Source organism: Quercus robur, chromosome 6, assembly GCF_932294415.1.
Source record: "Quercus robur chromosome 6, dhQueRobu3.1, whole genome shotgun sequence".
Classification (NCBI taxonomy): Eukaryota; Viridiplantae; Streptophyta; class Magnoliopsida; order Fagales; family Fagaceae; genus Quercus; species Quercus robur.
The window spans coordinates 31,397,036-31,411,769 of record NC_065539.1 but is presented as its reverse complement, the minus strand read 5'-3'; the positions used below and the strand labels follow the sequence as shown (position 1 = coordinate 31,411,769).

The 14,734-nt window shown below is 33.8% G+C and overlaps 1 long non-coding RNA gene across 1 annotated transcript; it reads right to left on the bottom strand.

Moving 5' to 3' along the window:
• Nucleotides 1-1,170: 1,170 nt before the first annotated feature.
• On the bottom strand, nt 1,171-12,585 carry LOC126688430 (uncharacterized). The gene is made up of 3 exons (XR_007644261.1): nt 12,208-12,585; nt 8,851-8,913; nt 1,171-1,555 (listed from the first exon to the last, which is right to left on the bottom strand). It is a non-coding gene; the product is annotated as an uncharacterized LOC126688430 (long non-coding RNA).
• Nucleotides 12,586-14,734: the final 2,149 nt, after the last annotated feature.

Sequence of the window (14,734 nt, the reverse complement as noted above, 5' to 3'; positions counted from 1 at the left end):
TTTGGTGGTATCCTTATTTTTTTTTCCTTTGCATTTGACCATTCCATCATCACATTAGGCAATATCAATATCACATGTGTTTGTATTTTTTCCACATTTGATAGCTTCCTTATCTTTTTTCTTATATTTGACAGTTTCATTGTCATATTAAGCAGTACTAACATCACATTTGATTGTACTTGTGTCAGTTTCTTAATTTTAGATTTCGAATAAGTTGATTTTATTCTTAATATTAAATATTAAATTATTTTTTATGGGATTTAAGTTGTGTTATATTCTATATATATATAAAAAAGTCGTATTATGCATATATGTGTATAATTAGATTTAAAAAAAAAAAAAAAATCCTAAATAGTAAAATTTTAAGGACAAAGTTTAGCTACAAAGTTTCATTGTCATATACATGCATGCATATAGTTTAACAATAACATTATCTTCAAAATTTTTTTCGTTTTACATAAAAATAAATATTAGAATTCAATTAAAAAAAGTTTCAAAAAAATTAAAAGAAAGTTTCATTATTTATTATAAATTATTTTATACTATATTATAATATATATATATATATATATATATATATTAGGAACAACTTGGACTTGCAAAATATGAATTTATCATATAACTAAAATTGAAGAGGAAAACTGAAGAGTTCGATGTAAAAACCTCACCGTCTCCAAAGTAGAGAGCGACTGGAATTGAAATACTCTGTTTCTTCTTTTGTGGGTCTTGCTTAGGGTTTTATTTAGTAGTAGTCATGACTTTGGAAGAGAATAAGTTGACAGAGAAGAAGCGTAGAGACCAAAAAGACAGAAGCTGAGAGAGAGAGAGAGTAATTCGTACGGATTTTTTTCTTTGTTTATAGTAACAAGTATTCTCGCAAATTAAATTAATGGTCAAAATCAAAACAAAACTAATTTAATGGTTTAGATTTAGGTGAGTACCATACCCCCCCCCCCCTCCCCCCTAAATGGGTACGATAGAATACCCTATTATTTAATTTAACTTTATAAAACTTCTATTGTGCTTTGTTTTTTTCTCTAGTGATTGCCTTGAACCTAACCTGTTTTAAGCTAATCCATTTCCATTTCACTCATTTTTGATAGTAGAGGTCATTGTTTCTTTAGTCATGGATTGTTACAATTTAAGATTTCAGGAACAAAGTGCCATGTTTATTTATTTATTTTAATCTTTCCAAACAGAAAATCCATTTATTGGATGACAAAGTACATTAATAACCATAACAATAACATTAAAATGGTGATAAATTTGGTCCAAATTAGCTAAAATTATGGCAAAATCTTTTATTGCTCCACTCTAGCTCTATTGCACAAAATCATAACAATCACAATAATTACAAATGCATTCTACCATAACAGTGTAATCCTCAACTTTTTCTCCTCCTTGTAGTGTATGACTAACTCATCTTGATCAACTTTATCTTTATCATCTTCTGCATGTTTTCTTGTAATCGACATATTACTTTGTTCAAACCAACAAAGAATGCCTTGTTCAGACCTCCCAACCTTTTTCCTGGTGAATCTTGGAACTTTCTTTCCTGACAATCAACAAACCAGTAGGTAACACATTATAACCAATGGAACTCAAATAATTGAACTTAAAAAACTATTTAACAATGGGGTTTAGTATGTAACTGAACATCACACTCATTTCTCTAGTTTACAAAAGATATTCAGATATTTTTATAGTATAAAAAACGTAGCAGAAGTCAAAACCCAAGTAATGACTAAGCAATAAAATTTCTCATTCCTATAGCACGTATCCTTTTTCTTATGGAACTCAAATAATGAGAGAGACTGCATCACATTAGTTCTTTAACCATCCAACAGGGTAGAATGGATACCACGAACGGGGAGGCAGAAAATCATTAAAACCATCCAAGGAAACATAACAGCAATTCTCTAAAATGGTTCAAAGAAACAAAAAAATATAATCTATAATACATATACTAATCATACATCTCCATCATATCAATAGAATTATAATGTATATTTGTGTTTGAAAATTTTGTGTGTTATCTATCCTAACCCAACTTAGTCAAACATAAAATCAACTTATGTCCCTAGCCAGCAATTTAAAATGCACAACAGTAAGTTCCTTACTCAACACAACAATTGGGATAATTTATCAAGTATATTGTGAGAGACCGAAACTTCAGGTGCCCTAAAAAGAAAGAGATTTTTGAGTGCTTTTTTAGGACACCTCTCTTTTTGGGTAAGTAGTGTGGAGTTGCTACTTATTTTTTTATACTTAAAAATAAGAAAAAAAATTAAATACAACTTTATATGATTGAATTGTTCCATTCTCATTGATTGAATAAAAGAAATACAATCTTGATAAATTGAGTATTACATGGCTTTGGGTCCTAGTTACAAACTACCAAAAAATAGTTGACTTTTTGTCCTAATTACAATCTATCCAATAATAAAAACAAAGATAAGGCCTAGGTCTACCTATCCAAAGACACTAAATTCGGAGGCTAGGTTACGGAATGAGAAAGTGTTAGGCACCCATTCCGCCCAGGCAGAGTTTGGTCTTCTAAACTCTCATGACCAATGTACCCCTTTATGCATGATATGAATGATATGTTGCATACATGAGACACTCAACCAAACTAAGTCACATATGGTTGGCTCATTGAACGGGTTTGCATCTAAGTCCATCAACCTTACTGCTCCCCCAGAGTATATTTTCCTGATAATATATGGGCCTGCCCAATTTTGCTTGAATTTCCCATTTGCATCTTAAACCGGGACTCGGATCTCTTTCAGCACTAAATCCCCCAACTTCAAATCTCTAGTTCTTACTCTCTTGTCAAAATCTTTCCTGAGCCTCCTTTGATATCCCTGAATGTGATATAGGGCCTTGAGTCTTTTCTCATCTAGCATGCATAACTGGTCATATCTGCTTTGAAACCAATCTACTTTAGGGATTTCACTTTCCAGTACTGTCCTTAGTGAACGGACACCCATTTCAATAGGGAGGACTGCTTCCATCCTATACCAATGAATAAGGAGTGGCTCCTGTGGAAGATCGAATTGATGTCCTATACCCCCAGAGTGCATAGGATAATTGTATGTGCCAATCCTTGTAGTTTTTCATGCTCTTCTTCAAGATTCCCCCTATATTCTTATTAGCAGCCTCAACTGCTCCATTAGTCTAAGGACGTTAAGGTGAAGACTTGTGGTGTTGAATGTTGAACTGTCGGAGCAGTTTTTCTGTTTCTCCCTTGAAATGTAGCCCATTGTCAGAGATAATTTCATGCGGTACCCCATATCTGCAAATGATATTAGTCTGAATGAATTGAGAAACTTTCTTTGAGTTCAGGACTTTATATGAGGTAGCTTCCACCCATTTAGTGAAATAGTCTATGGCAACAAGTATGAATTCATGACCATTAGATGCTATTAGGTGAATCTTCCTAATAATATCTATTCCCTTCGTAGAAAACAGCCAGGGTGAAGCCATGGTATGTAATGGCATGGGTGGCATATGCTTCAGATCTCCATGGACTAGGCACTGATGGCACTTTCAAACATGCGCTGCCCAGTCGGCTTCCATAGTAGTCCAGTAATACCCTTGTCTCATTATCTTCCGTGATAGCATGTATGCATTCATATGTGGCCCATAGCTTGACTCATGAACCTCTTCAATTATTTGCTGTGCTTCCTTGGCGGTCACACAAAGGAGATGAATTCCATCATATGAACTTCTGTAAAGCCTCTCCATACAGATAATATAGTTAGTGGATCGCCTTATAATGGTCAATTGGTCATTCTTATCTGCAGACAGTGGATATGTCCCATCCTTAAGGTACTGTAGGATGTCAGAATATCATTCGCCTTCTTCATTCTTTTCCTCATCCTCTTCTATTGACATGCAATAAGCTGGTTCCTCTTTTTGTTCCATCACTATCGGTCTTGTTTCATCTTCCTTAGGCCCATCCATTATGGATGCCGATGGGATCAACTAAGTATGGCTCGTCCTTGGTTGTCATCTATATATTAATCACACCCAAGGAAAACCACAACAGAATGACAACGTATCAACAAGACCCTTCATTAAGAATGATGGGATTTGCCTAAAAGAACTCATCCATAGACGACATGTTATAGATGGCTACACATATTGACGTCTAAATTGTACTTGGTAAATTCTACTTATGATTCTCCAAAGGTTCTACATAAGCAAAACATGACATGTTGCTTGGTACGTGAAAGGAATTCCACACACTTCGTTCCACATACCCCATTTTCTTCATTAACTACCAACATCACCCACGATGGTGAAAAATCCCAAACAAGTAGACCCACGTCAAACTCTCTATAAAAGGGGCAGGTCCCATCTACCAAAGGTAAGTTCCACCATTCACTATTTTCAATTCTTATGTCCTAGAGAGAAAGCTGACTTAGCCATCGGAGGGTCCTTGGTCGGGTCAAACCGGTCACCTTTAATAGTTCTTTCTTTCTTTTCAGGATTTATAGTCATCATCATAGTCCGAAGCATTCCAGCCTATTGATTTTCATGCATCATCAGTTGACGCTGTCTATGGGAAATGAGTTAAAAGTTTTTAAGTGTAAACTTCTTTGCCCTTTCCAAGACAAAAAGGTTGCATGGTTCAGACTAGGTCAATGGCCACTAGTCTAGGACACCAGGAGAGTGGAAACACCTCTAGTCATCCAAATCGTGCATTATCACCCCCCATGACCGTCCAACAACAGTTACAATCCATGGCAGGAACAATGGCAGAATTGACACAACAGAACCAAGAGTTAACTAGGGAAGTTAATAGGCAACGTCAACAGCATGGTGGAGAACGAGGCCAAAACTCAGGATGTGAAGGTGTTGAGAACAATGCTGAAGGGGACCAATCCAGGGGTACTGTCATTTGTAGGGTACCACATTTGGAGAGAGAGATGGACCAGATGAAGAGAGCCATGGAGGAGATGAAGGATTCCATGAAGAGAGCAAACCATGTGGATGATCTTGTCCATAGGACAAATTCCCCCTTCGTTGCAACCATCACCAGTCATCCCTTGCCTTCCAAGTTCAAAATGCCTATCCTGGATTCATATGATGGAACGCATGATCCTTGCGATCACATTGCCACATTCAAGACGACTATGCATCTCCAAGGGGTTCCAAATGAAATTATGTGCAGAGCCTTCCCTACCACATTGAAAGGACTAGCTAGAGTGTGGTTTGGAAAGTTACCACCAAACACCATAACTTCGTTTTAGGAGTTGAGTAAGTTGTTCATTAACAACTTTGTGGGCAGACAAAGGCAGAAATGTTCCTCGACCAGTTTGTTGAGCATAGAGCAAAGAGAGAGTGAAAGTTTACGATCTTTTATCAGCCGTTTCAACAGGGAAACCCAATTAGTAGATGAGATGGATGACAAGATACTCTTGGCAGCTTTCTACAATGGAGTCAGCTCAGATCTATTCATTCATAAGTTATATGATAAGGAGCCATAGACGATGTCTAAGTTGATACATTTAGCCCAAAGTTTCATGAATGCAGAAGACGCAATTATTGCTAAGAGAAAGAAGAAGGGCAAACAACTGGAGAATAGTTACATGCACCATCCAGAATAGGGCTCTCATCCAAAGAAAGCTAAGGTTGGGGAGAAAAGAGATTAGGATGGCAAGAAGGCAAGATCATCATTAGGACGATACTCTAACTATACTCCTCTGAACACTTCACTTGATCAGGTGTTGATGCAAATAAAAGATGATCCATCCTTGAAGTGGCCAGAAAGAATGAAAGGAGATCCTAGCAAGCGAAATAAAGTAAGTATTGTCGCTTTCATCATGACCATGGGTATGATACAGACGAATGCTATGACTTGAAATAGCAAATTGAAGTCCTCATCAAACAAGGAAAATTGAAAAATTTCCTTGGACGAGACCATAAGGACGATAGACAACCAATGAAGGGCAAGGCAAAAAAACCAGCACGTCCACCGTTTGGAGAAATAAAGATTATTGTACGGGGCATGTCAACAGGAAGTTCATCTAGATCTAGGAGAACTTATCTACGGGAGGTTCAAAATGTTCAGATATCTGAACGATCACCAAGGATGATCAGAGATGATGAGCCAACAATTGTTTTCACAGATGAAGATGCAAGACGGTTACACCACCCTCATGATGACGCGATTGTTATCACATTGACAATTGCAAACTTTACAACTAGAAGGATGTTAATAGACAATGGAAGTTTAGTAGACATCCTTTATTATCCAGCTTTTCAGCAAATGAGAATCAACAAGGAGTTACTTCATCCGGTAAAGATAATGAGAATCAACAAGGAGTTACTTTGTCTAGTAAATGTGCCATTGATAAGGTTCGGAAGAATGAAAGTTCTACCGGTGGGTACCATCTATTTGCTAGTCGTGGTTGGTTCTTACCCGCGACAAATCAACAAGGAAGTGAATTTTCTTGTTGTAGATTGCTCGTCCTCATATAATGCCATCATTGGACGACCAACTTTGAACAGTTGGAGGGCTGCAACGTCTACCTACCATTTGTCAGTCAAGTTTCCAACAGAATATGGCATTGGAGAAGTACAAGGAGATCAGTTAGTTGTTAGAGAATGCTATTTAGTGATGCTAGCTATGGATGAGCATATGCAGACAATGAACATTGAAGAAAGAAGGATGTTGGCTGAACCAGTTGAAGTATTAGAAGAAGTACCATTAGATGAGTCCAACTTGGAGAAGTTTGCCAAGATTGGGACGAGCATGGAGGAAAAGAAAAGCAGGATCTCATTGAATTCCTCAAAAGAAGCACATATGTTTTTGCTTGGAGCCATGAAGACATGCCCAAGATTGATCTAGGTGTGATTACTCATTGTCTGAATGTATCTCCATCCTACAAGCCTGTTCGTCAGAAAAAGAGAGTGTTTGCCCCAGAATGAGATAATGCTATTAAAGAAGAAGTCCAAAAGTTAGTCACCGCGGAATTCATTCGTGAAGTCTATTATCCTGATTGGCTAGCTAATGTAGTGATGGTCAAAAAAACCAATGGCAAATGGAACATGTGTGTGAATTTCACAGATTTAAATAAAGCATGCTCTAAGGATAGTTATCCTCTTTCGTGTATTGATTAGCTTGTAGATTCAACAGCTGGACACCAGCTGTTGAGTTCAATGGACGCTTTCTCAGGGTACAATCAAATTAAGATGGATGAAGCAGACTAGGAGAAGACATCCTTCGTAACGAGCCAAGGCTTGTTTTGTTACAAAGTAATGTCATTCGGGTTGAAGAATGTAGAGGCTACCTATCAGAGGCTGGTCAACCATATATTTCATCCACAAATCAGGCGGAACGTAGAAGTATACGTGGATGATATCTTGGTGAAAAGTGTGAGAGAGGCGCTATTGGGGTTTATGCCCTAAAATCCAATTTATTGGCATGTCATAAATAATTAAATTGTTTAATTATATGAGACTATTTATAAATGAACTTATCACGCCTCGAACCCAACTATAAAGATAGGCACGTGACAACTGCCGCACGCTTAAAGTAAGCACCCTACAAGTGTGCAAGGCTTTCTTAGCAACTAAAATTTATCCTCAAAAATTAAAATCAAATAAATCCAAAATACCTTAACAATTTTTTTATGAATAGATCTCCAATAATTTAATAGGAACAAAATCCAAAACTCATGTCCATAATGCTAAATGACCAATAAATATAAAACTATTAGAAGACCATCCAATTCCAAAATCACTAAGCTTCTTTTCCTGCTCACAACACAACGTCAAAACTCTCAAAACTTGGTATTCTTCACAATCTGAAAACTGGAGGGAAAAGGAGGTGAGTTGACAACTCAATAAGTAACCAAAATCCTAATAGGTTCTATCAAGCAATAGATCTGTAAAGTAATAAGATGTAATATGAGTTTTCAAAAGTTATAATATACTATGGGTTTTCAAGAATAACTTAAGAAGTTTCATAGTCTTAAAATAATAAGTTGCAAATAGACCACATACTTTAACTTTACAAATATATATCATAGATGGTTTAGAAAGTAATCAGTTTTCCATATATCAAAAGTTATAACTTACAATAGGTTCCAAAAAGACATAAGTAGTTTAAGTGACTCAAATTAGTTAAATACTCAAATATTTCCAAAATCACATATGTAGTTTTAAGGACTCAAAAGGGTTCAAATACTCAAACGTAATTCATATTTTTAACAATCTTATGACTATGGTCGCGCTATATCCCCGTGACTAAGCATCAGAGTACCAATGAATAACCCCCATTGGCTGGGTATCAGAGTACCAATGAATAACTCCCATTGGCTGGATATCAGAGTACCAATGAATAACCCCCATTGGTTTGGGTATCAGAGTACAAATGAATAACTCCATTGGTTTGGGTATCAGAATCAATTCATAGTCAGATTGTCTATAATCATATATATGAAATCATAGTTTATGACAAAATATATCTTATTCAAATACATACATACATATATATATATATATATATATATAATCATATATTCAATACTCAAATCTATTTGTGATATTTCTATATTCTTTACTTTAATTCAATATAGCTAAAAAATATCAATTAAATAAAATAAATCTTATATTCAATGCTCATATGTATTTGTGAAAATTCTTTATTCTTTACTTTGAATCAGTATAGCTAAAAACAATTATATAAAATACATCATATATTCAGTAATCAGATATATTTGTGATAATTCTTTACTTGAAATCATTAATACAATAGAAATAAAATTGTAACAATTGTAAACAAATTTCAGTAGTTAAAATACGCAAAATAAAACCAATTAGGATAAGGTTACTTACCTCAACTAGCATACGACAAAAGAATTTCTTCTTAATCCTTCCTCTATAATCCTTAGATATCACCTAAAACAATTTTTAGATACAATTTACTCCAAAATAAAATTTTAAAATTAACTTGCAAGGTACACGACCAAAAGAAAATTTTCTAAAATATCCAATAATTCTCCAGTTATCTCACACCAAAAATCCACCAATTCATATCATATATATTCTTTACTTTCTGCCACAAATAGAACATTCATATCATATATTTTCTTTACTTTCTGCCACAAATAGTTTCCTAGGGTTATAGACTATAGAATACCTATAGGGTCAAAAGTCAAATTCTAAAAAATAAAAAAACACCACCTGAACACAATTACGTTAACACCCTTTTTTTTTTTTTTTTTTTTTTTTTTTTTTTTTTAACATGCAACTGATAACTTGTCACGCCTCAAAGCCTAGACTAGTTACTATTCTTTTTGATATCTCATGCTCCCTAACTCCATCACTTCGGTATAAAGGCCTGTGTAGAAACTTGACCCATGAAGCGGAAAAATTCTATCTCCGCTCAATGCAACAAAAGGCATAGATAAGATTAAGTTACTGAACATAAAAAAAAAAATGCAATAACAGTGTCTAGTTTACCGAAAATAAACCAAACTTTTCTTTGTTTGCATCACCAAAACTCTTGAATGATTAAATAGCTTCACTATTGGCCAAAATACCCACATAAAAAGTAATCTAATCCCAAATCAAGCTTAGATTTGACAAGAAAGAAATTCTTAGGCTCTTACCTCAATTCTGCAGTTAAACCTTCTCTACTCAAGTATTTTTGAGTAGTCTCTTCTCTCAAAACATCTCCCATATAAATTGACATAATAAACTTTTATATAGTTAGGGTTTCAACCTTATTTTCTAAAACTCCCTTATAATTATAAATTATCAAATTGACCCCACAAGAGATTTACTTAAATACCCTTCCTTTTAATCCTTTTTTTTTTCCCGGTATTACAGAACTAATGAGACATTATCTTAGTCCATGAGATGCATAGTATGTAATTTATGTGAAAAGTCACAGAAGATATAAATCACAAAGTTCTTTGTAAACTCAAAATCTTAGTTTGTAATCGGTGATGAAATTGGGCATTTCATTTGCGAAGACTATAACATATCAACTAAGATGATTTGTCTTGATCATGGAAGTGGAAACTTCTAGTTGATATGTTGATATGTTTTAAGAGTTAAGACATATTGAACTGGACCACTGTGAGATTTATTATTCTCTTAACAACTGTCAAATGAATAATAAATCTCATGACTTTTATTTACATCAACTCTAAATCCTGAGAGAATAATGGACCTGATCATGAGATGTAGGTTGTTTTGATATATCAGGAGTGAGATCTATTAGTTGCGGTCAAACCTCAGTATGTTGGGCAGCCGCATTTAGTGTTGATGGAACATATATTCTCAAGATGAAATTCATAATCTCTTAACGGAGATATAAAATATTCCATTGAGATAAGTTTAATGGGTTTGGTTATTCAGAGTGTTAGGCCCAACCATAAATTAGATTTCATAAATATATGATGAATAACATAAAAGATTAAATCAGGTACTTAAGGATTAAGATGTAGTAATCTTCAAAGTGGCAGTCTACATTCATAACTTTGTATTACTACAAATATTTTAATGAAGAGGTTGTATGTATAATAAAGTCTTGGGATATAATTTATAGATAAGGCCTAGAGTGCAACTATATTTATATAGTAGTATTAAATATAGTTAATGGTAACTTTGGACTTGTCAAGAGTTGACAGAAAAGCCCAAGGCCCATTGGAGCTAGTGTCTTATTGGTCCCTTTTGGTCCCACTCCAAGCCACATACTTAAGCCCAATTGGAAAGGTCCAAAAGGTTAGCCCAATTAGATAATCGATTTTCATATAACTATATAAGACTTTTAATAAGGGTTTTTCATTAAGATCATAAAAAGGATGGAATGGAGTATGTGAGTGTTGGACATTCTTTTATTCTCTCCTTGGAAACTGATTGAGAGACCACACTTCTTGGGCATCAAGTGGAATTGGAGTGAAGATTAAAAGTGTTCCCAAGTGCTTCTAATTTTGTTTTGAATTTCACCACACCAAGGTACACTTTCTATTCTTTGTTCTAGAATTCAAGGTTATATGTTATCTTTCATGAATGGAGTAGATCCGTGTTTGTTGCTTCCGTTGTGTGTTTTGTATGAGATACAAAACCAGATTTTCCAACAGACGCAGCATTTGGATGATCTTCAAGAAACCTTTGATACACTTAGGCGATATAAGATGAAGCTGAACTCGAGCAAATTTGCTTTTGGAGTTGCATCAGAGAACTTCCTCGGTTTTATGGTTTCACAAAAGGGGATTGAAGCCAACCCTGATAAGATCTAGACAATCTTGAACATGCAACCTCCGAAGAATATCAAGGACTCATTTTTTGAGGTTTTTTGGTCCGTCTTGAACTCATTTTTTGAGGTTTATTGAGCTGGGACTTGCACTTAGACGCATTCTTAATCTATATTCTAAAAATTAAACTCTTTTTCTGATAATTCAAGTCTTTTCAGCAATGATTATTTTATAGATAAATACTCCAAAAAGTCTTGATTATCCACAATTTTATAGTTATCTGATTATCTCCTTTATTCCCATGCTAGCAAATCTATTTTTGACACTCACTAACAACCAATCACAAAATTATTTAATTAATTTTAATTTTCTAGCCAATTAGAATTAATTTAAATTAATCATGTGTGATTGGTTCTACCTACACACAATGTATGCTGACAGTGCAAACTTGATCATGCGATATTTTTCAATCCAAAGGTTCAATTTGGAAATCGGGCATACCGTCGCGACCGTTAGAATCTCAAAATCAATTTTATGATATGCAATGAATGAATTAATACATATAATGCAACCATGAATTTTGGGTATATGATTAGTCATTCTAGCTATCTTCCTTGATTAAATTATGGGTGCAAAATCGAGTGTCTACACATATTATATGCATGATTTAACAAGATCATGAACAAAGAATGCTGAAGAAGAGCTGGGATGAATTGAACCCAAAACCAAAAAAGAAAAAGAAAAGGGAGAGCTGGGATGGCAAAGCACTCAAATTTGGCCGGTGACCCTATTAGAAAAAATAAATAAAATATGGCCGGTGACTAAGTGTCCGTTAGTGCCAAATACGAGAAAATTTCCAAATCAACTTTTAAAACAAGGTTGTTATCAAAAAAAAAAAAAAAAAAAAAATCAAAACAAGGTTAACAAACAATACCCAAATCTCATATAAAAAAAACACCCAAATCAATTTATTCGGAGAAAGACAAACCTTTTTGACAGACTCAACCCTCTAGGCTAATATTGTCACCGGGCAGATAAATACTTTGTTAGGTGGCTGGAATTGTAGCACTACGTTTCTTCAGTTAGGCAGCTAGAATGGAAAAATACCCTGAAGCAGTTCTATTTCTTCTTTTTTGGGTTTTGCTTAGGGTTTTGTTTAATAGTCGTGGCTCTAGGTTCTTGTGGTTGGTTTGGAAGAGAAAAAGTTAGAAGAGAAGAAATTAGGAGAGAAGAAGAAGCGTTTAGAAACTGAGAGAGAAGAAGAAACCATAGGAAAAAAAAAACTAAAAGAGAGAGAGCGTGAGGCGTTTAGAAGTTGAGAGAGAAGAAGAAACCATAGAAAAGAAACTAAAAGAGAGAGCGTGAAAAGTAGAGACAGAAGTGTGAAAACCACTTTTTTATTTTTTTATTTTATTTTACATGACTTGCTTTTACTGGTAACAAGTATCCTCTTAAATTAAATGAACGACCAAGATCAAAACAACATTAATTTGATGGTTTAGATTTAGGTGCGTATCATTCCCAAAAAAAATAGAGAGGTACGGTAGAATGACCCATATATATATTTATATGAGTCTTTTGCCTAAATATTGTTTTTGATATGAGTACTGTTCAAAGTTATTTAGGAAAATGAGGAGAGATGTGAATTTCGACAATGGTATTGTCGAAATTGTGAGAGAAGTAAAAGAGAGGGGAGAGAAATGATGTGACGGAAGGGAGGGAGAGAAAAAGTAATTTCAGCAATGGTATTTCCGAAATATTTGCCAATTTTTTGTTGCTTGACTTGACCAACTGACATGAGAGAAAAAAAAATATTTTGAATTCTGGCAATGACATTACGGAAATAGGAGGAGAGAGGAGAGAGAAAAAAATTGAAATGCAAAAAACTATAAATAACTACTCCCTCCGTCCCAGTTTGTTTGTCCTCTATTCCATTTTGGGATGTCCCAAAATCTTGTTCTATTTCTAAAAATAAAAGTTATTAATTTACTAATGTTCCTAATATACCCCTACTTTATTTTCAGAACTATTTGAAAAGAAAACTAACAAATGTTTTAAAAATCAATCTAATTGAGGCACCATTTTAGTTGCCTCATTAAAAATAGCTCTTTAAAAAAAAAATTGATAAATTTATTTAAGTGTAGTTTTGTAAATTTATACATTTTTATAAGGCAGACAAGACAATAAATGATATTTCTTTAAAAAATTTGACTTTTTAAACATGACAAACAAATTGGGACGGAGGAGTATTTAATATCCCATAAATAAATAAACGGGTCACATACCATCAAATTGAATAAAGGGCAAATATGATCCAAACACCAATCTTGTAAGACTTTTACTATTTTTGTCTTTAATCTTTTTTCCTTTGCATGCTGGCTAGTGTGTTGTACGTTTATATGTATGTGATTATGTTAAAATGGTAGATCTAAATTGAGAGAGTGAGAGAGAGAGACTTAATATAAGAATATAATAGTAAAAGTCTTAAAAGATTGGTATTTGGATCATATTTGCCCTATTCAATTTGACAGTTTGTGACCCGTTTATTTATGTATGGGATACCAAATAGTTATTTTTATATTTTTACATTTCATTTTTTCCTCTCTCTTTTCTCTTTCTATTTTTGCAATGCTATTACCATAGTTCTATTTTTTTTCTCTCCTCTCTTCTCTCTCCTCCTATTTTGGCAATGCCATTGCCACAATTCAATTTTTTTCTCTCTCTCCTTAGTTTCGTCATGTTAGTTGGTCAGGTCAGCAGTTGAGCAGCAATAAATTGGGCAGATGTTTCGGCAATACTATTGCCAAAATCACTTTTTCTCTCTCTCCCTTCTATCACATCATTTCTCTCTCCTCTCTCTCACTTTTTCTCACAATTTCGATAATATCATTGCCAAAATTTACATTTCTCCTTATTTCCTTGAATAAATTTAAACAGTATCTATAATATATATATATATATATATATATACATTATCGGAATAAGAAGTCCCCCTTTATAATATGCATGAAAAAAAAAAATACAAAACAAAAAAAACTTGATTTCCAATAAATTTACTGATAATTGGAGTCTTTTTTTTTTTGACAGCTGTGGGATATGAACCCCTGATAATTGGAGTCCAAATACCGTAGAATATGTATTTATATAGAAACTTGGAAAGTTTAATCCGCAGGGAATTGGAGTTGCCTTTCCTGGTTTCTATAGAAATATATATATATATATATATACAATTTTTTTTATAGGGAAATATATATATACTTTTTTTTTTTTGTTGAGAAGGAAATATATATACGCTTGAGAACACATAATGTTCATTTTTTAAGTAAAAGATACTAGATTAATATATAAAAAAGGTAATGTTACAAACACAAACTATTCTACAAATATTTTACAAATTGCTGATTTGGCAGGCTTATATGCTTTTTAAAAACTAAAATGCCACATAAGATATTAACAAACCCAAATTAAAAAAAAAAAAAAAAAAAAAAACAAAACCCCTAAACACAAAACGTATT